This window comes from Ischnura elegans, chromosome 4 (assembly GCF_921293095.1).
Source record: "Ischnura elegans chromosome 4, ioIscEleg1.1, whole genome shotgun sequence".
Taxonomy (NCBI): Eukaryota; Metazoa; Arthropoda; class Insecta; order Odonata; family Coenagrionidae; genus Ischnura; species Ischnura elegans.
This window is the reverse complement of record NC_060249.1, coordinates 76679532-76700552: the sequence shown is the minus strand read 5'-3', so window position 1 is coordinate 76700552 and position 21021 is coordinate 76679532. Positions and strand designations below refer to the sequence as shown.

At 37.3% G+C, this 21021-nt stretch overlaps 1 protein-coding gene across 3 annotated transcripts in view; it reads left to right on the top strand.

Moving 5' to 3' along the window:
- The window catches only part of LOC124157683 (roundabout homolog 2-like), a 984420-nt gene that overhangs the window by 751530 nt on the left and 211869 nt on the right, over positions 1-21021 (top strand). The window lies entirely within an intron of this gene.

Here is a 21021-nt window from a genome sequence, read left to right as displayed (position 1 = left end):
TACTATTTTATGTAGGTGAATATCACATAGGTTTCAGGAAAGTAGCATCAATAATTCGTGATACGGTGGTGGTAATGAAAACCCCTGAGAAGTGAAGCATAGAACATAACTGGGACGTGTGTGCTAACAAGTGAGGGAGTTCGATGGAGAATCGGGTATGACAAGCTGTCAGATGTAACTGAGCTACTACTATCGCCCTAGTTGTTAAACGTAAATTCAGACATTAAGCAGGCGTGAGATGACCTAAAGGCGGGAGTTTAAATTGAGATATGGTTTTCTAATGAGTTGATTTCGCGAATCATCAGGTGTCGATTAGTCAGTTGGATACACGGTAGCAATAAAAGCTAGAGTAGATGCGTTTGATAAACGATTCGAGGAGTCAGGGAATGCATTTTAAAATTAATCACTCACTGATTTCCCCCGAGTGTTGCCTGACATTTTGACGAAAGACTCCAGCAAAGGGTTGCATGTTTCACTTGTGCGGAGAAAGTCGTCAGTTATTTTCACGAGCAAAGTATATTTCGAGGATTTATTTCTCGGATATTTGCAAGTTTACTTCCGGATGTGAAAAAAAAACTCTTCGAGTAGTAGCCTAGCAGTCTATCTTCTAGAATACCCCTATCTTATAGAAAAAGTAATGAGGAATGAGAAATTAGGCAAAGTTCTAGCTAAGCTCTTCGTTTCTTGAGAATATTGATTCAAGGAGATAATCGCGGGCTAGCTAGCGGCGAGCTTCTACGCTGCACTTAAAGTGCAAACATTCCACAGAGGAAATATGGTTTTTGTTACATGTTTTTCGAATCCGGATCTCTCGATTGTACGCCTGCTGCTCTACTTTTGAACAACCAAAACATATTTATCCTCGTCAAGTGATAGCGAAACTCCGCTAAGGAAGATAACACCTTCGTAGTTCAAGGGCAAGGAATTTTGCGCGTACTCGGAATATTCTACTCTCTACAAAGGAAATAGAATTTGCTTCAATAGGGTTTCCTGGTGAATGGCAATGCTTTTATGATAATTATTTTATATGAATCACTACCGGTTGATTTTCCTGACATGTCTTCGCTAAATTGTTAACTTGTATAATTTCAATTTTCAGTCTACCTAGAAAGTTCATCAACATTCCAAGTATGAAAAATTTTCCCACGCATTACTTACTATATAAAGCTTTTATCAGTGAAGTGAAGGTAATTGTTTAAATAATCTATTGCATTCATCCTAAAATTTCAAAGTCATCATGTAAGTTTTAAAGACAAAATATGGTATTTCGAGCCTTAACGATGCTTCTTCATAATAACTACGCTGAGTTAGCATGGCTATGTTTATTGGAAATTATTACAAAAGTTATTGTGAATGACTGAAAATAGGTATAAAAGCATGGATTATAATTATAGAAACTCTCCTATCTGTTTCTTGGAAAATTTGATGTGGATGCCATGCAATTTTATGGTGATCCGTAATTTCATTCTGCTTAACACGTGCTCCTACGTCTCCTCGGGTGAAGTCTTCGCTTGAAGATAAATGTGTCACTGCCTAGCAGGTAGATACCTCCTAACTTCCGGGTCAAATCCTTCACCCAACATTGCTTTGTTCATCATTTTTCCGTGAAGAAGGGAAATTGGATGAGCTGCGCAAGAATTCATTACCTGAGGCACGTCACCCGGATCACATATTCGAGGCCCCGCTCCAACAAAGTTTCTCGTCCAATGCAGCAGCATCTAAGTGGATGCAAGCGCCTTCCATATGGAGGTGGAAAATGGATCACTTTGTAACGCTGCCGCAACCTTCCGTCGTGGGCTGCAGCTAAGTCGAATGAGTTGGCGGGTAAACAACGCAGGCATCATTAAGTCCGCTCTTGTATTCCGGAGGTTCACGAAAAATTCAGGCGTCAGCCATTTCCGCCCTGGAGGAAGTTCCTCTGGATTTCATCTTCTGGAATATTTCCTTCCTTAGACATATCCTCGTTTCATAGTTCATCATCGCATTGCTACCTTTCCCGATTCGTATGGCACACCGCTAAAATGACCAGTCGATTTCATACTCGCAGTTAAATGTCAGTTGATTAAAATATACAACGTAAAATTTAAAGGAAATTATTGCTCAGTGATAGTTAGAATTGATCTAGATACTACTATTTTCTAAGTACTCTGTAACCCAAAGTAATTTGTCCCCATTGCTTTATCAGAAGTGACTTTGGAAAATGAATGAGTGGTTAGTCGCGTTAGACCTCACACTCTGTGAATTGAATGGATTGAATTATAAAGTTATCTTTTGCTAACGAAATCAATATCGATGGCATTAACATTATATTATTTCAGTCGTTAAAGAAAAGCAAAGTTTTTAACTGCCTGTATGACACCCGTAAAAAATTAAACGACAAACGTAAATCCATAAAAAATAGTTAACAGTTGGATCCCTTAAGGGCATGTGGAAACTCATAATCATAACTGAAAATTTTAAGAAAATTAAATTAATAGAACAATTGTTCTTTAATTATCGATGCATACCTAGGTGTCAGGTAGGTACTCGTCCCATGGGGGTCGTGAGCTTTTAACTTATCATTAACTTTATTTCTTGGACCAATTTTTACACATTTTCAAGTTTATTTTCAATAAAAAATTTGAGAGTTTGGGATGGCTTCTGAATACGGCTGTCCTTTATGCCGTAAACTCAAAGTAACCATTGCTCGCCTATATTATGTGGCATTGAGCGTCACAATCCCTTTTGCGCTCATAGGCATTATAATTTCCAATGAAGGATCCCTGGCACTTGTAATAATAAAAACAAATGGTTTTTATTTAGTGGTTACCATTTTATTGCAAAGAGGTGCATCAGAAATAAGACGTTATCTTTAGGAGTGTCAGATCTTGCCTTTTGAAAACTCTTCAATAGAATTTGAAACTATTATGCATAAATTTAGAGAGAATAAATGATGCAATTTTCCATGTAAACATATAAGGTACTTGATTTTACTTGTAATTTGTCTGATCTATGTAGCCATGTCAAAATTCCACGGTTAACATCTTAAATTTGATCGAATATCTTTAAAACCATTTTAAGATTACGATCAAACATAGGTCTTGAAACATTTTGAACAAATTTTCATATCAGTTTCATTGCGAAATTAGACTTTTGGATGCCTACTGATTCCAGCTGGCATTTTTTTTTTACAGCGAAACGCGATCGAACCATTGCTCCCATAGATTTAATGTGGCATTGAGGGTCATAATCCCTTTGGGCACTCATCGGAGTTTTTTTCCACAAAAGAACACCGGCTCTTTTAAAAGCCACTTTGTGACCTTCTTTCTTCGACTTTCAAAAGCAATGGCTTGAGGCGGGAGTGGGCGGGGATGCTGGAATATTTCCATGCTCACCTTCAGTAATTCGTTTCCCTCCATAGTCTTCCAACTCTGTCTGTAGCGACCAATTAGGACCACCCTTTCCGCCCTGAGAGAGAGATGTGGAGTGAGAGGCAGACCTATATAGGATAGAATTGCTTTTTTTCATTTCGCATCCTCACAAGGGTCGGCGCAATTTCCACTTCTTTTAAGGCCGCTCCTACCCTCTCTATCTCTGTGTATCCACTCTTACCTTCCTTCGTATTTTTAACCTCATCCGAGTTCTTTCCCGGGTGGGGAATCTATTAGGCTGTCCTCTTACCCCATACACCTCTCCCTCCTAGATCTGGAACGGCCCGGAATCGACGGTGGGAAGACTGTAAGAATGGTGAAGATGGGAGGAAAGGGAGGGCTTGATCATCGGGCTCGGAAAGAATTTCTTTCCGGATCATATGCATCATGGGCAACTCAGAGCAGATCCCCCAGGGACTTCAGGATTTGTGCAAAATATGTTTTTTAATTCTCTTTTAATTTGAGTGATTTCTGTCTCTAGGGCTACAACTCCATTTGCTTTGCACAGGAATACAAAGTGCTTGGATAGTATGGAATAATTTTTTAGCATAAGGTATGGCCTTGAAAAGGAAAGCGATGCATGATGATTCTCATAGTTTTTCCTCAAAATTTAAAGAATATTACTGCTGCATTCGATGCGAAGACTCCAGATAGGTCACGAAGACGCCATTATGTGTTATCAGGAAAAGTTTTTCAATACATGCATAACAACATTTGGCATGCAAATGAAGGTATTGCTGACTTATTTAATGGCATTGTTAACAATATATACGACTCCTTTGACTAGCGTATTTTTCACCTATCAAAAACATATACGCATTAAAAGAAATAAGTGGCGGAGGATTATGCACCTTAAGGTGATAAAATATCATTTAACTGACATAACTAAGAAAGGCCAAGTATTTCCAGCAACAGGAAATAGCATTTCTCACTATTTTTTACGAAACTAGTTATGATATTTTTATGGAATTAAAAATACAAATGAATGAGGTGAAATTAAGTAATTTTTATTTGTAAATATCTTTCGGTTTCATTTAGTCACTCAAACTGTAAAAATTTTACGCCTTTCAAATTTTTATTTATTTACTTATGTGATGCCTCATTGCACGCAAGTACTGCAATGGGAAAAGAAAATATTTGGGGGATATAATAATTGGTTGTATCCATCTAATGTCCTTAAAGGTGAGTTTTAAATCACCATTCATGCCATTCAACTTGGATAAGTATTTTTGGGTTTTTAATCCTAAAATTATTCCTTCCCAAGGTTACTTATTGGATTAAAAATTGCCGTTCTATGGATATGGTAAATACTTACCACAATTTTTTTGCATTTAGCTGCAATTTTCTAAAATCCCATCCTCGAGAAATGGATAGATAGTATAATCAATTTGCTTGTGATGGCAATCCTGATGTCGGTAGGAAGGGTGGGTTTGTCGGAGAGCGAAGCAAGTGAGGAGCCAAAAGTGCTCAGGAGTCTTAACCTAATAACTGTGACTTTTGCAGCCCCGGATCCAGCTCTCCTTTTCATGCCTCATGATCCCTTAGAACAATTCTCTTCGCTTTACTTCTCGCAATTATTTTTGCTCTGATGCCGCGGGGCTGGATGAATATAAAATCACTTTCCGCACCGAGGATCTTTGGAGTCCAAAGGATAAGCCCCAAAAACGGTGAAGGAATAGTGCAGTGTGTAACGTTAAATTTTTTTGATGAGGCAATTGGCTTGAATTGGCGATCAGGGGAATTACCGTGACTTACCATTCGTGAGACTATTTAAGAAAACATTTTATAGTATGAACAAACATAAAATATCGTTTGAAAGTTTCAATGCTATAAATTAGATAGTGCTTCGTCACCCTGTAAAAAGAAATTATAACTACGAAAACTTTCTCGCTGTCCTTGCGTTTTATAGGATTCCATAAAAACCTTCCGTAAGGGTAACAGAGTGTAACAGAGTATAGGCACTGCTTATTATTTCAATCGTCGATTGCACGCAAAATAAATTAGCATGAATCAATAGAGGAAGTCAAATTTTATCCAAGAGAATAAGTGGTGCTTTCCAATTTGTTGGGGAAACTTTTTCGATCCCCAGTACCATAGCAGAAAATATCGTCATGGGAGCTTTAGACAATTTTTTAAATCAAAAAGAGAATAATTTCATATCTTCTCGTATTATTTTTTTGTGTTGAATGTACATACTATTCAACCAGGATCGTTTTATTAAAATGTTATGTAATTCATATGATTTTAAATAAACAAATTTGATGCATCTGCGAGAATTGTAACGATCCGTATAAATAAATTATTGCGATGGACAATAAGGCACGTATGTCCTAAAATTGCTGGGGAATGCAATTAAATTAATTACAAATTTATTTCCGGGTATGAAGAATTTTTTTCCTTTACTTTGCTGTCCTCGCGCGAAAAGGAATTTTCTAAAATAGGCTAGCATTCCTATAGCACATTTTGCTTATGTGACCTCAATATACTCACGCTAATTACGATCTTGTAGGACGTATGTGATTGTCCGAGTTAGAATATAACCCTAATTACAAAATTATTATTGAATTTCTTTTTAACGTAATGTGTAGCCAATTAGTTTCGTTTTGATAGACATTTGAAGTTTTGTTTTACATAGATACGCTGAGGACGGAGTAGTTAGGATAAAGAAATTAGATCCAGAGCAATCACGACAATAAAATAGGATATTTTGGCATTTTTTAATGGTGTTATTTCGGTGTTTAAGGTGGATGCAAAAGGCACTGTGTTCAAGACCAAAGGAAAATCATAAACGAGCATTTCTGGCTGCAGGGTAGCCAGCTACGAGAGAAAAAAAATTATATGGAGATAAAGGCATATAAATTATGCTTAAAAATATAGTCAAGTAATTTTTTTGGCAGATAATTAGAGAAAAACAGTATCATAGAACAGTAAAACAGTTCTTCTTGCCAGATTCCAGTAAATGCTGGAACTTGGTAAAAATATAAATTTATGAATAAATAGCTGGTAAAAAACATCAAGACTTCGTGTCAGAGAGAAAAAATGCAATTATTGAGACGCTTTTAATTGAATTCCTCCTCAAAAATATCACGCAATCCATGTGCTTTTGATGTCTTGTTTCTCCAAGTTTTTCATTATCCCTTATTATTGACGTAGTAGTGAAGCAACGAAGTGCAAGAAAAAAAGCTAGTTACCAGAGGTTACTTCACTAAACACGGAAGGGAGTATGAAGTAATATTTTCAGCTCTCCGCGGTGGCAACGTATGCTGTTGGGCTATTTTTATCGAATTCCTGGAACGGCACAGCCACGAGCTTAGATCTAATCCCTAAGCTTAAGTATGGGTCCCTAATCCATCTTAGCCTGGCTTTCCATACGCGTGGTTTCACGATACACTACACACGCGTGCATTGAAATCCCTTCCCGTAATTGGGCTCACACGGGCAATAAGACCGCTATTCCGTCACGCAGTAGCCTCTACTCGAGGACGTAAGCGAACCGGATATTAAAAGAAGTAAATCTAGTGGTTTATACAAGCAGAATGTGCAATTTTACTTGCAGAAAGTTGAGCGAAAGATAAGCTTCGTGGTATTTTAAGCTTTGATGCGCTGTTTGTGTAATTATTTATATTTTTATTTGGTGCCACTCTAGGCCGTACCTTAACATTAGCTAAGTACGATTGATATTTTTGATACATTATTATTTCTTTCAGCATCGGTTTTGGACACGACCTCCTTTCTAGTCTTCTTTTCGCATATATTTCATTATTATACCCGTGACAAAAAAGTTTTTGCTGAAATTTTACCATCTCGATGTATTTTCTTTTAATTCGTAAATTACTTTAAAAATCGCTAATCATCATGATTGAACAATCCTATTATTGGTTGGATACAGCTCACATGTCCGCTAGCATTTTCTCAGCGACGTATTTCTGCTCTTTTACATCCTTTACAATCTGCCCTATGTAACTCATTCGGGGTTGTCTCTTGACCTTCTTCCCATCCACTTGTCCTTCTACGATTGTTTGCATCAGGCCATCATGTCTCAGAACGAGGCCAACTAAGTTGTTCCGTATTCTCCTTTAGGTTTTTAGAAGTCTTCTCTTATCCCCGCACTTTTTTGCACTTCCTCATTACCTACACTGTCGATCCGTTTTCTCTTTACCATTCTTTGGTAGCACCACATTTCAAATGCTTTCACTCGTGAATTCTCTGCAGTATAAGTTGCGTTTTTTCCATTGACTTTTACTGCATTGGAGCAAATTTTCGCTCATTTACGGAATATTTGCGGGAGTCAGGACTTACTTATTCCTTGAGGCAAAAATTTGATTCAATGTTTTGATGTGTAAAGAAATGATTATTTTACCTTCGAAAAATGACCGTTTTTAGGGATATTATTGAAGAAGTGTAATTGGAATTCTATGGATACAAACACAAGTACTTTTACATCGTTTTTGAAACTTTACCGTGGAAGTACACAAATGTGTTACTGAGATATTTCTTTTTCTGAACACTATTCATGTCACCCAATGGTCACTCTCCTTCTTTTCTTCATAAAAATAACACTATAATAGATGATGAGCAACCAACTCTGGGTATTAAGAAAAAAATATGGTGTACAAAATTTTATTTTTTATTTCCATTCCAGAAGTTATATTTACGCTAGAAACCTAAAAAAACAAACGCATTACAATTTCCCGTCCTTTCTCGCTTCGCTACATCTCTTAAATTAGCATCGTTTACATTAGACTCGAATCCTGGAGCAGGTAAACATGCCACGTGAAGTCCAGATCACAACTTGACGTTTCTCATCCTTCTCAAAGCTTCCTCTTCCTCTTCCTCTCAAAGCTTTGCCTTCCTCTCTCCCCAGCTGGCCATTCAATAGTGAGGCCATCATTATGATGCTTCCCCGCACACTTCTCTCTAACTCCACTATGACTCATTATTACGGCATAATTCCATCGTGGCCGCGTGCGTGCTGAATTCCTCCAGTAAACAAAGATCAATGGCATTTCATAGTGACTACATTCACCATCGCTGTCTGTTCAGGTCTTGTCTACCACGCCTCTGCCCCTCCTAATTCAACACTCGCTGTCCTCTTCACTTCCAAAACTTGACTCTATGTCTGTATCTTGAAAGAATTTCTCTCCGCTTCTCTGCTCAAGTTCTGTGGCTGACAGGATGGCTGGTTTCCTCGGCGGTGGATGCAAGGTTCATATTTATGCGAAAACCCTTTTGAGGAACGTTGACTACTTGGTCTCTTGATCATCATTGTTGCTTGACTACCCATCCCCACCATCGGGTTAAAACGGCTGAAGTGGTTCTCGCCGATCGAGCAGGGCAACAAACAGTTATATTCACGTTGAATTAAAACTTTTGGGCTATGTCGCCGCGTCAGATTTTGGGTGGCCCCAACGTTTCCCGACCGATGCTGGTCGCTTTCTCAAGGGAATCTGAAGAGGTGGGATTTAAAATTGGTATATATAGGTATACGTGTCAGGTGGTGGGGGGAGGGGAGTGAGAGGTTGGAGGAGTGGGTTGTCGATTATTTTTGCCGATTACGGGTTGCCAAGTACGGCTGATTTTAAGGCCAGTGTCTCTGTTAAAGTTGTTTTTCTCCTCTTTAGATATTTCTATTGCTTCTCTTACGAGTCTCTGTTTAAAGCCTTTCACTCTCGCAACAATTTTTGCTTCCTTAAGGTCGATTGAGGTCCTTAAGGTCGACCAGCATCGGTCGGGAAACGTTGGGGCCACCCAAAATCTGACGCGGCGACATAGCCCAAAAGTTTTAATTCAACATGACGAGCACCCGCGAAAGTTTTAACGAAGAGTTATATTCACGGTAAGCTACGGCCATGTAGTATTATGACATCTATATCACTAACATTTTAGTTCAAAATCTTCTATTTTTAGCAGTAGGTGCCTGCGGTAAATTGAAGTTGACAAATTAATAATATAAATAATTTGCAACTTCTCTTGGTAGGAAATAATGCCGCTAAATCGGATTTCAGTAAAAGATTGTTCAGTCGTTTCTATAGTACTCGTTTGTATATTTTTTCTGCTCTTCATGACTTTTGACACCTTATCAGTCTCATTTTATAGCCTAATTATTAACCTGCGTAGTTTTTGCAGTCAGTTTTAAATGGCATTTGACATATAATTAACTCTCCAGCACTCAACTTGCTTATCCTTTCCTATATAATTGACATCCCATGTAGGATTTTGTTTTAAAGAGTTGAAATCCGTCCAACTACTCCGTATTATTGTCCAACTATCTTCATTACAAAACGTAGGACCATCCACGACTTACCCCTTAGGAGGATTTAGCGTTCAAAATAGATTAATTTATTTGATAAAGTTATGGTTCCGGTGGATTAATTCGACTATCGATTTAAAATGAGGTCAAATGGGAAATGGATATCGATATTTTCAATTGTATAACTGCAGGGAACTTTCCTACGTGCACGCATGTATCGGAAACTACGCGATATCCTGCCGTCTTCTTTTGACCGATTCCTTTTTTACTGCTCTCTTAGGCCCTACTTATCATCACAAACTCTTTCTCTTTTGAAGGGAACAATTTGCATTCTTCCCTATTTTACCGAACTATTTCCTTTCTCTCTCAGCTAGAAATAAATATCTACGCTATAAGGCACAATCCCGAGTATCTTATAACCCGAGGATCTTATATGAGCTCTACTGTTAGCCTTAAATAGGTAAAAATTAACAGTCACCATTATTGTACTTGTACACATTTATTTTCAGCATTGTATCAAGTTTAAAATAATGGGGTAAAAAAAGATAAATATGAAAGTTAGCCGTAAAATACCCCATGAATAATCATGTTTTAAACAGTACTCCCTAACACCAAAAACGTGAGGTGAAAGTAAAAGCTTGAATCCCAGTGTGTATTGCTATTTCGATCCTGTGAGTATTACGTATATTTGTTTAACTAGTGTACATAATATGCTCATACTCTCAATCCCTTAAAAAACATCGAACATCAAAATGCAGCCGTCTTCCATGGCACGCTCAAACATGCTCTTGTTGTCCGCAAAGAAATATCTCCAGGGGTACTATCATTTATGTTCATCAACCTCATAACTACAACATCCGGATCTGCCTGCCTAACTGTGCTCCAAAGAAAAAAGGAAGAACCACGTGTTGCCTAGAGACACCGTGCGATAATAACTGAGGCAGGTACCCGAAAAACTCTCCGTAAGACAAATTTTTATTGGTTTTAAGGATGAATTTCTGTTGAATTGACGGATGAAACTTGGGTTCCATTAAAATATGCGTTATTAAAAAGTTCTTGATTTTAATCTTGCTACGAAACAGAAGAGTTGGGAAAAAAACATGTTTCAAATTGATAACATTTCGGATATCATGGACTTGGTTTTTAAAAGAACTGCATTAAAATACTGAGCATGATTCGAATAAAAGTTATAGTCTCCTATTTTCCTTTAATTCTCCTAAATTCCCTAAAGTTTCAGTCCCATGAGCTCGCAAGTTTTTTTCCTCTCTCGTCAACCTCGTAGATTTCTCTCGCTAAAATATTCTTTTTCTCATAATCCGAATCCCTGTTTTTTCATATAGTCCTCTTTTCTTCAATCTATATTTTCCACTCCCACCTGCATAAATATATCCTCTTTTTCAGTTTTGCTCGAACATATTCATTCAAAATTTCAGTCATTAACGTATTTGCGTAGGCTGCACGTGGAATGTTATTGATGTGACCTGTGAGTATTACCTGTAACATTTAGTTCATCTGTATGTATAAAAGAGGAAGTCTGTTTGTCTGTCCGCTATGCATTTCCATACGGCTGCACTGATTGCCACCAAATTTAGGAGAATATCGTGCTCCCAAGACTCGTAGAGCTATATCTGGTTGTGAGCAAAGCGTCCTTTGCATCGTTTTCTCATTACAATTGTTACGTCTCGTCATACATACATACGTACTTCTGTGCTTAGACATCCTGCCGGGTAGACATACCTCTTGACTCGATGAAAAGGGGAAAAAAATACTCAAAGGATTCTACTCTCAACTATAAATCATCTAGGCGCAAACCTTTTTGCAGGGGTATACGTTCGTACGACGTTGTTTTTGTTTTCGAACGTACGGACACACATAATGATCAATGTTGCGGAGCAGGGTGTAAGCTAAAACCGAGCTCGGTAATCGGAAGTCGTTTTTTGATTGATGAAATCTTCCCGGGCTTGGCTCCGGATGAGGCTGTTTAAGGCCAACGTTCCGATGAGAAACCCACTCATCGTCATCAGGGCTAACACTGGCTGTTTTTTCCATTGCTTGCTGTTACATCTGTATACCATCATTGTAAGTGTTTTGTTACATTACTTAAAAGTCCAGTCATATTACCATAAAGTCCATTGATCATAAGTTTTCCCACTTCTTTGAGTGCTATCCTATTTCTATTTTATTATCTTTATTTTATTGTTTTGTATAATCTTTTTACACTGAATATACGTACGGTGTAAAGCAACTAATAAAAACTTAGACTTCTATAATTGCAAAAAAACCTTGGTTAAAGTAATCTGAGTTTTTATTGCACCTTTCAAATACGCTGCACGATAGACGCGAGCGTTTTGGGGTCTCCTAAGCGCGGGACCTTCGGCGATTGCTGACCTGACCAAACCGCCCCTGCGTGAGGGTAAAAGAAATGAAGGCAGCGTTTCGGATTCCATCTCGTTACTCATTCTTAGTAGCCTTGAGAATGGTTGACGAGACGGAATCCGGAACCTCGGATACCTCAATTTCCATCACCCGCGCGCTCACCCGAGAGAGAATCATTCTGTTCGCCGGGAAAGTATTGAATCTTACATAAATTATTTTATTTTCTAATATCGATTTAAAGAAAAACAATCGGTTTACGCCGTCATTAAAGTAAAATGTTTTCAACTATTCCGGATAGTAAAATAAGGTATTTTATGCTAAGTTATTCTAAAGGAGCGTTCCTGGTTTCCCTACAATACTAGCATTAATCTATCCATGGAAACTACTTCCATCTCTTCCACTAATTCCCCCATCACCTATCTACTCAGACACTTTTTTTTACAGTTTAAGTCCTCTCTCCCTCCTCCCCGGTGACTAACCTCTCTTCATTAGTTGCCGTTCAAAATGGACGCTAACTTAGTTGCGGGAGGCTTTCGGATTTGAGTTACCCCCGAGGGCAAAGGAGGCTGGTGAGTTCAAGGTTTTGGTCGGGGGGGGGGGGGGTGGGGGGGAGGCATTCGTCGGGTGGGGAGGTGTCTGGCTTTCGCAGTGAGGGAAATGTAGAAATCTGTGGTGGTGCGAAAGGGGTTGGAGGCGAAGGGGTGATTCTGGCCGAAAGAAAGGTTTCAGTTGGGACTGTTGTGGGGGAGTGTTGGCTGGGTTTTGGGGAGTCGCACCGCTAGAGGTGTGTAGCTAAGGTTTATGATTGTGTGTAAGGTGGGGGGGGATTTCCGAATGTTCAAACTTTGTTCACCCATATGCGTGAGTATGTGTGTGATTACGTTTTTTTTTCGTTGGTGGAAATGAGAAAAAGAGATGTATACGAATATATATATTCATATGCAGGAGATGAAAAAGAGGGGGTGGGATATTTCATGAAATAAACCACCTATTTTATTTTTTTGTGTCAAAAACAACTGAAAATTTCGGGATAAAAGTTCCCTTTTTTATTATTTTATTTCCGTTTTCGGCATTCGGCGTCTGAATAAAACGCTGGATAGAGGAAGGGACCCTGTTAGTCCTTTTGAGGCTCCAGAATATTTTTGGAAAGGTTTGACGAAAGGTATTCCCGTTCTCTCTCCTTTTTTTTTACTTGTAGCCGCAGGTGTTGAACGGTGGCGAAAATTTCACCAAAACTGGGGATAACAATCTGAAATACTCTGTCCTCAAGTTCCTCTATTTTGATATAATTTTTGTCATGCTCATTTCAAAGAATTATTTCGTTTTTCGGCCAAAAAAAAACAGATTTTATACTTTTTTTAAAGTAATTTTTAATGCCTTCATGAAATTTGAATTATTTTTGGGTGCTTTTTGCTGGTATTTTTCATCAAAATTAAAATTCAAATAACTTAATACACTTAAATACCATAGGATAAATTGGAATTGATTTAGAGAATGCGATCGCTTTTCAGGAGTGTATTTCCTTATCAAGAGAGTATTTTGAATTCTTCTTCATTAACAGGATGGATAATGTATTTTGGCACTACAATTTGCGCAACAGTTTTAGTTTTTCATATAGATTTCAAGGTATTTTACCTAATCCACTTCACATCCAATCCATTTTTAACTATAATAATTTGGACGAGTTGCAATAATTCTACTTGATCACGTCCCGTAACGTCCCCTCGTAAAGGTAGCGGAAAACTTGAGATCTAATAATAATTTTCTTTAGGGAGTAAGAGTTGAGCATGAGATTCCATTTCTCCTCATGTCATATGTGACGTAAGCTCTTGTCTCGTGCCGTGTATGGGGCTGTACTTCTCCTTCCAAATACCTTTCTGTTTTATCCGTGTATATTTCATTCCAGTCTGCTGTGTCAATTTCGGCAAGAATTATTTTGAATGCATCAATGATGGGAATGATTTTTAACCACGCATTATTTTTTTTACGAAGGATGTACCGATTGCTCTAAAATATACTCTGAGTGTTTAGATTTTGCTGTAGTCAAGATGTTAGAATCGGAAGTCAGCTATACTTTTCTACTAAATAAAAACCTTCCTTATAATTTGATTTAAATTTCAAGTAATAACCACGCGACATCTTCAAAAAATCAACACTGCTTTAGATCCAAAGAAGTACCCTGATGCGATTTTTTAATGCATTTTATGTCCCATATATTGTCCTATTTGGCATTCATCGGCTAATCCTTTGTCTTTGAACTAAGTTCTGTCTATATCTTCTGTGTCTTCAGTTAATTACAAGGATTACGGCTACATAGTATATGTTAATGCTTAGTGGTGAGCTTTTCCTGTGTTACATGCAGTGATAAGTCTGAGGCACCCAATTGGTTGTCGTAGGCTCGGTAGTAGCCGAGACAGTCGTAGCGTAGTAGTCGCCGAGGCAAATATGGTGACCACTACCCTCACAGTTGAAACTCGGCGGATAAATGGGCATGCCATTACGGGTGAATACATTTAAGCCACTTCAAGGGGAGTGCTTGCTCTCTTTCAGGAGAAGTTTTGACCATTCCCAAGGTCATTTCAGCGGATGCCACGGTCCTCTTCGACATCCTGACCCTTCCAGTTAAAAAATCATAATATATTAAAATATCTGACCTCAATTCGTCAAGGAATATTTACAGCCATTAAAATTTAGCGATGAGGGATGAAAAAAGTAATTTCTATTCCGTGTAATATGAAATTCGTGGAGACTGATTTGATACGGCCACTGCGTACCTACTCCGTCGAATCCGGCCAAAATTTCATTCAAGTAGCGGAGGGATTTGAAGCCTTCGCAGTACATTAACCTTGATTATTCCGCTTAAGCATAGTGTGTATATTTATTTCATATATTTCCGTAGTTTTCTTTAATACTGGCTGCCTTCTTGGTAACATGTTCCACTTTGCCAGAGTTTGCTCATTGCGGATAACTTTAACAATTGTTGGGGATACTAAAATAATATTGCCTTTTTAAAATTATCCTTTTCTTAACTAGGAGAATGTGACCATTAACGGAAATACAAATTTTGTTTGGTATGTCTAGAATATGGAAGAAGAGGCATATATACCCTAACTCACTACAAATATAGCATGCGTGATGCGTTACGTGCGGTTAACTCTTCCGGATGGTAAAGTGAACTTCTTGCATATGATTTAACTAATGAATATGAAGAATTTTAATAAGTTATTGACGATATAGTTGAAGGAAAACGATACCGAAATCAGCGTTAAAGCTTGTTATGAAGGGTTTTTCTAGGAATTAACTTTTGATTTACTTTACCAAGACACAATTCAGTGAAATTTATTAATTTGAATGTTAAAAATTATAATTTAAAAATGGTAAAAAGATTACTCTATGGCTGCAAAAATATTTTATCTCCATGTTTGACATGGTTAGCTGGTCGTAAGTCGTTTGTTGAAAAGCCTTCTCTTGAAAGGAAAACCACACTCAACGTGTGACCTCCGGTAATACAATTCCTCGCCCAAAAGAAGCATAATATTTCTTAGTTTTATTCAGTTGCTTACTTTAAAAACATTCGATTTTTTAATGAAATGTTGGCTTACTGTTATAAATGTGGAAATTGGTAGATACGAATAATTTGACCGTCAAGGAAGAACTTCCTTTCGAGCATAAACTTTCGCCGATCTCTTTTAACTAGCGAATAAATGTTATTCCAGTCCTAATTATGCACTTATTTGGAGTTTCAACGAAACCTTTTGGTACCCAGCCAGTGTTCATGAAATGCATATTTACATCGGAAAGTGTTTGTAGTTTGCAATGGGGGCTCTGAGCGACTCTTACTCTGATAGGATAACATTACTTTGATGGGATATGAGAAATATTGACCAGACTGGGCTTTGCGGGGAAAGAAAATGTTTTCACTGCAAACATGACACTTCTCGAAAAATTTATTTTGCTCATGATCAGTTTGCTTGCCAAAGGAAGAGTTTGCCAATGCAGGAAATGTAAATCTTCCACAAATATTGCTGTTGATAAATTCATGTATTCCTGCGCAGTTGATCGCTCGTTTCAGTTTTTGGCTGCGGTCAAACGAAATTTTCCTATTTCTGGGAAAACTCTCATCAAGTGCTGAAATATTTTTGTTAAGATCTGCATGCCTGTATATTGCTCCTAAAAAAACTTGTCATTTTCATTTTCAAACATGCATCTTTTGTAATTATCCGAATTGGTCTCTTTTTTCTTCCACACAATGTTAAATTTTATTCATTGTGCAATTAGTACACATAATTCCAATGCCATTATTTCTTCCATAACATTGAAATAATATGCCTACTATTGTTTATTGACTAGAGTAATCTTTTACGCAGAATATGAAAGTATTTTTGTGCTGTAAAGCGACCTGTATGCTGTTGTTGGTCGTTCCTAATTGAGCAGAAAGAGAATGCGTATTTCGTTTTCTGCAGTACATAAAGATAATGAGTGCCAAAAAACATGAATTTCACTTTGTTGGCTGAAATTTGATTGATTGCAATATCTCAACTACAGGAATGACATGACGTTTTGACGTTAAAATTACTCTCGGAATCTGTATTCGGGTCGTTTGTATCGAGCTAATTTATGATGAATTTAAATATGTGTTCAGAAGAGGAGCGGGAATGACACACCATGCTTTTTGATATTTAAACTTCTTATGCACATGTAGGATCAAAAATTTAAATTATATTTTCCTTACTGACACTTTTGCACGCAAAAGAGTGACAATTTATATTCCTTAGTTAAATTGGGATTTAAAAGTAAAATTAGTCGTAGGAGTTTAATTATTCCGGGTATTATTTTGCGATAACTCCACAGAGAAAATACTCATTCGCCTTAAAGGGGTTTCGAACCCGGATACCCTAATTTTTCGGTTGAGTGCTTTAGCCAGCGAAGCTACCGAGGCGTCATTTTACGGATTCGGGTTTGAATCCTGGTAAAACTGAATGATTTTTTTCTACGCGGAATTTTCTTCATGGGATGTTTCGACGACAGCGCTGGAGTATATGATTAGATTTCGGAATGTGAGAAAGACCATTAATCCAAAGACGAGACATAAAATTATAAATTAGTTCAATAACTATCCCATTAACCAGCCGGTAAATGAGAACAAAAACTAATTACGTCAATATTATCCCTTGATACAATGTGGTTTAGTTTCAAATATCACATTGAATAAAGGTCAATGGAGCATTTTAGCTCAATGGCCACTCTTGCATGAATGAAAATGAGTCAATACGTCAATAATGATGCATTCATCGTAATTTATGATGCCAAGTCCATAAAAACTTTTTAAAACAGAGCTACTTCTGGGAGAAATTAAATATCAAGACTTCCCATTTTTTAAATGTGAAAATTATCCACTCAATCATGATTACTGTGGCAGCTATTTATTGCGCCATTCAATTTTACAGCACAAAAAACATGCAGTTTAAATATTTACCCAATAGAGCAAAAAAGTGTACATTTTTGATGTTGCTTTGAAGAAACATTGGGTTGCAGTGGATGAAAAACGCCTATTAATTCTAGCTTCTTCGACTCCAACGAAATTCTTTTCATTAAATAAAAAACCCATTTCTTTCTTGTGTTTGATGAAATAGACGGGATTATGGTTCCTTTATTGAATCGTGGTTTGTCACTTAAAATGTGTTTAATCATTCTTCTCTTTTGATCCTTTGGTGATGTCTCCTCGATCAATGATGTAAATGGCTCCACTAATGATGCCTGTAACCTCTGATCTCTCAACTCACTCCCGATTGCTCGTTAGTCCACTAGTCTGGGTGGGTGGGCGGGCCCAATCAGGTCCCAAACCTCTTCACTGCAATTGAAAGTGAGCGTGCGGGAGGTCCCGCGGTCGAAGATTCGATTTGGGACGTTTTCGTTTCCCAATGTATCGTAGGGTCTGACGCCGGCTTGAGCGGCTGATCACCGAGCCGAAGTCACCCTTCAGACCAACCACTGGGTGATTGCCTGGTATTTGGAGGAGGCGATCGACATCCTAGATCAGAAATATAAAATTTAGCTTTTCATAAATATATAATTTAGCAGGAAATTAAGTGCGGCTGGTAGAGACTACTCATTTTCAGAGATGGTAACTCCAAAAAGATAATATCATAGATATCAAAAGATAAGAAAAGATATGAATATCAGAAAAAGATATCAAAAGATAACATAATGGAAGAAATAAACGTAATAATAAACAAAGGGGTACAAAAAAGTTATGTGGGAAACTTAATTTCTTTGTTATTTTAAATTTTCACTAATCTAGTTTCATTTCGGTGATGTATTTGCATTTACTAAATTTAAATTTCATATTAACTTTCATCACCTGGCAAACAACCAACTTGTTACTTGTATATTAGTATGAAAATAATAATAATAATATGCCCTTTCATTTTAAACGATTAAATTTATAATTTATGTTGCATTCGCGATGACGATTAACAAATCACTAGGTCAATCGTTGAGTGTTTATTGTCTGAATCTAGGAAACCCATGCTTTTCCCAATGTCTTATGTGGCATATTCATGTGTTGGTAAACCAAACGCTTTATTTGTTCTTGCGCCTCATAAAAAAACATAAACTGCTGTATATTAGATGGTACTTGACTCAGGAAAATATAGCCGAATTTTTACGTTAGGCATGTTTAGGCTGTGCACTTTTCCGAAAAACTATAACTGACGCGCCATTAGTCATGACGTATTAATGCTGCTCCCTAGGAGCTATTCTCACGAATTTTTGAGCTTCAGTTAAGCATCTGTCAAGAATTGCGTAAACTTGCACCTTTATTGGGGCAAGTTTACGCCACAGATATGAACCGGAAAAATTCTTTTACGGCTAAAAATACAAAAACGCCAACTACAGAATGCGTTAAATTTTGACTTTTTTAACTGCTATTAATGACCAGCGTCTAAAATTTCTTAAGTTAAAACATATAAATTAGAAAATTCATCGATAAAAATCCACGTAAACGTGCCTCGGTCTACCCTATGCAGATTGATTAAAGAAACGTCTTTCTATCAAGTCATTGTAATACTAATACATTATAATTTCTGTTGTTGTATTGATTCTTTACAATTTAAAGTCAAATATTATTCAAATTGGCACAGCGGCTCTTCCTTTATAAATGGTTTTACTAAACTGTTCATTGATTGTTAGGTGGTACGAATTTCACCGGGTCAGCTAGTATTGTAATGATAATTTCCCTAATTTGAGTAAAGGTTAGTATTTACCAGCACTAATTCAATTTTAATCGTGTAGAGATGAATGCTTTTAATAACATGTATTACTATAAAGCATGAAAAGTATGGCTGTGCCAATGATGTCACTTTGGTACTTCAGTTGCTGTAGTCCAGGTAAACTTGTACAAAAAAAGTCGGTCGGAACAGTCACCATCATGTTGTACCATTCACTGTTGCGATTCCATCGATACATGTCTAGCAGCACAGTTTGATCAGATGAATCTATCATCTGGGATGCCTTACTGGTTCGCTTCCCGGTCACGTAAAAATTGTGAAATTTCGTCCATTTCAATTATCTTGGTCTCCTTTAGTATTGAATCATTTTATTCTTTTAGCACCGGTGCCGACCAAAACTTAAAATTTAAGTTGTGTCTATAATCATATTATTCGAAATTTAAAACATGAAAAAATACCCAATTGCTATCTATCTTGCCTGCCATTTGTAGTGTAAAAGCTTTATAATTTTAATACCGTCCTACCCCGCATTCTAGAGTTTTATATGGGGAAAAGACCCATAATAAATTTATATTTCTTCACGTATGTGTTGGCTTGATCCCTTGAAGTGAGTTTTCCTTATTTATAGTTTTGTGCGATACACGATCCCTGTTTTAATTAATTACTATCTTATGTATGGGAAATAATGAAGGCCAATGCATATTACGAATCTTCGCTATGTCAAATGATTTTCTCTGTGAAAAAAAATTTCACTTTGGTCATTAATTAAAAGTGCGCATCAAACTGTCATATCAGAACTGTAGTCCAAGTTTTGAGCGATGACTCTTTTCCTGTCCTTATGAAAAAAAGGATTAAAAAGTGAAAGACTAGATGCTTACTCCCCCCACCTTCCTTTCTTTCGAAGAGAAAAAACGGGTTGCATTCTGTTCTGCTCGTGGGATTTCGTTCTTTGTTCGCTTTTTATAGCCATCGTCAGACGAAAAAAAAACAACAAAACAAAATGGATGGTTGTGTTCGAACTCAACTCTCGAGTTGATCGTGTGCTCTCCTTCCCTGCATTCCGGCAAAACAACTACACTGCGCTCTCCGGACATGTTTTGTCATTTTTTATCTTTAAAGCCCTACTTTTTTCTGCTTGCTCCATACGCCGCCACGCCCTTTCAATATGGATCGTCTTTCTTCGATTGTCCTTTTTCTTCTCAACCGTGCATGACTGAAATTACCGCCGTCCATATTTGTGCTAAAAAATCAACCTTAACAATTTATAAATCAACATAATACCCTGCGAGCCACGTCTAGGGTGTTTGGCAGGGGGTGATCAATTACCAGCACTCAGCATGCATAGGATACCTACATGCGCACCACACGGTCAAAAAAAAAAAAAAACACACTAAAACTTAATACTACCTCATTCATGGAAAGGCAGAACTTGCAACTACTCATTAAGGTAATCTGCTAATAAGTGTTGAAAAAACACACCATGCTGTTAGAAATACGAAGATTATTCAGGAACATAAATGAAGGAATACATAAGTTAGTAGACTGCACTACAAGCAATCTAATCTAATTGTGAGTTCTGACGCTGCCACTGTAGTCTCTTATTGACCGTGGGAAAAACGACATCTTAATCTACAGTTTACCTCTTTTATGTTATTTATATGATCTGATCTACCGTGGTATGTTTTGCGATGGGTGTCTATTTTTTCTGTTGGATGGATTCCTACTTGAAGTATTTGAAAAGCATAAAGAGCCATGA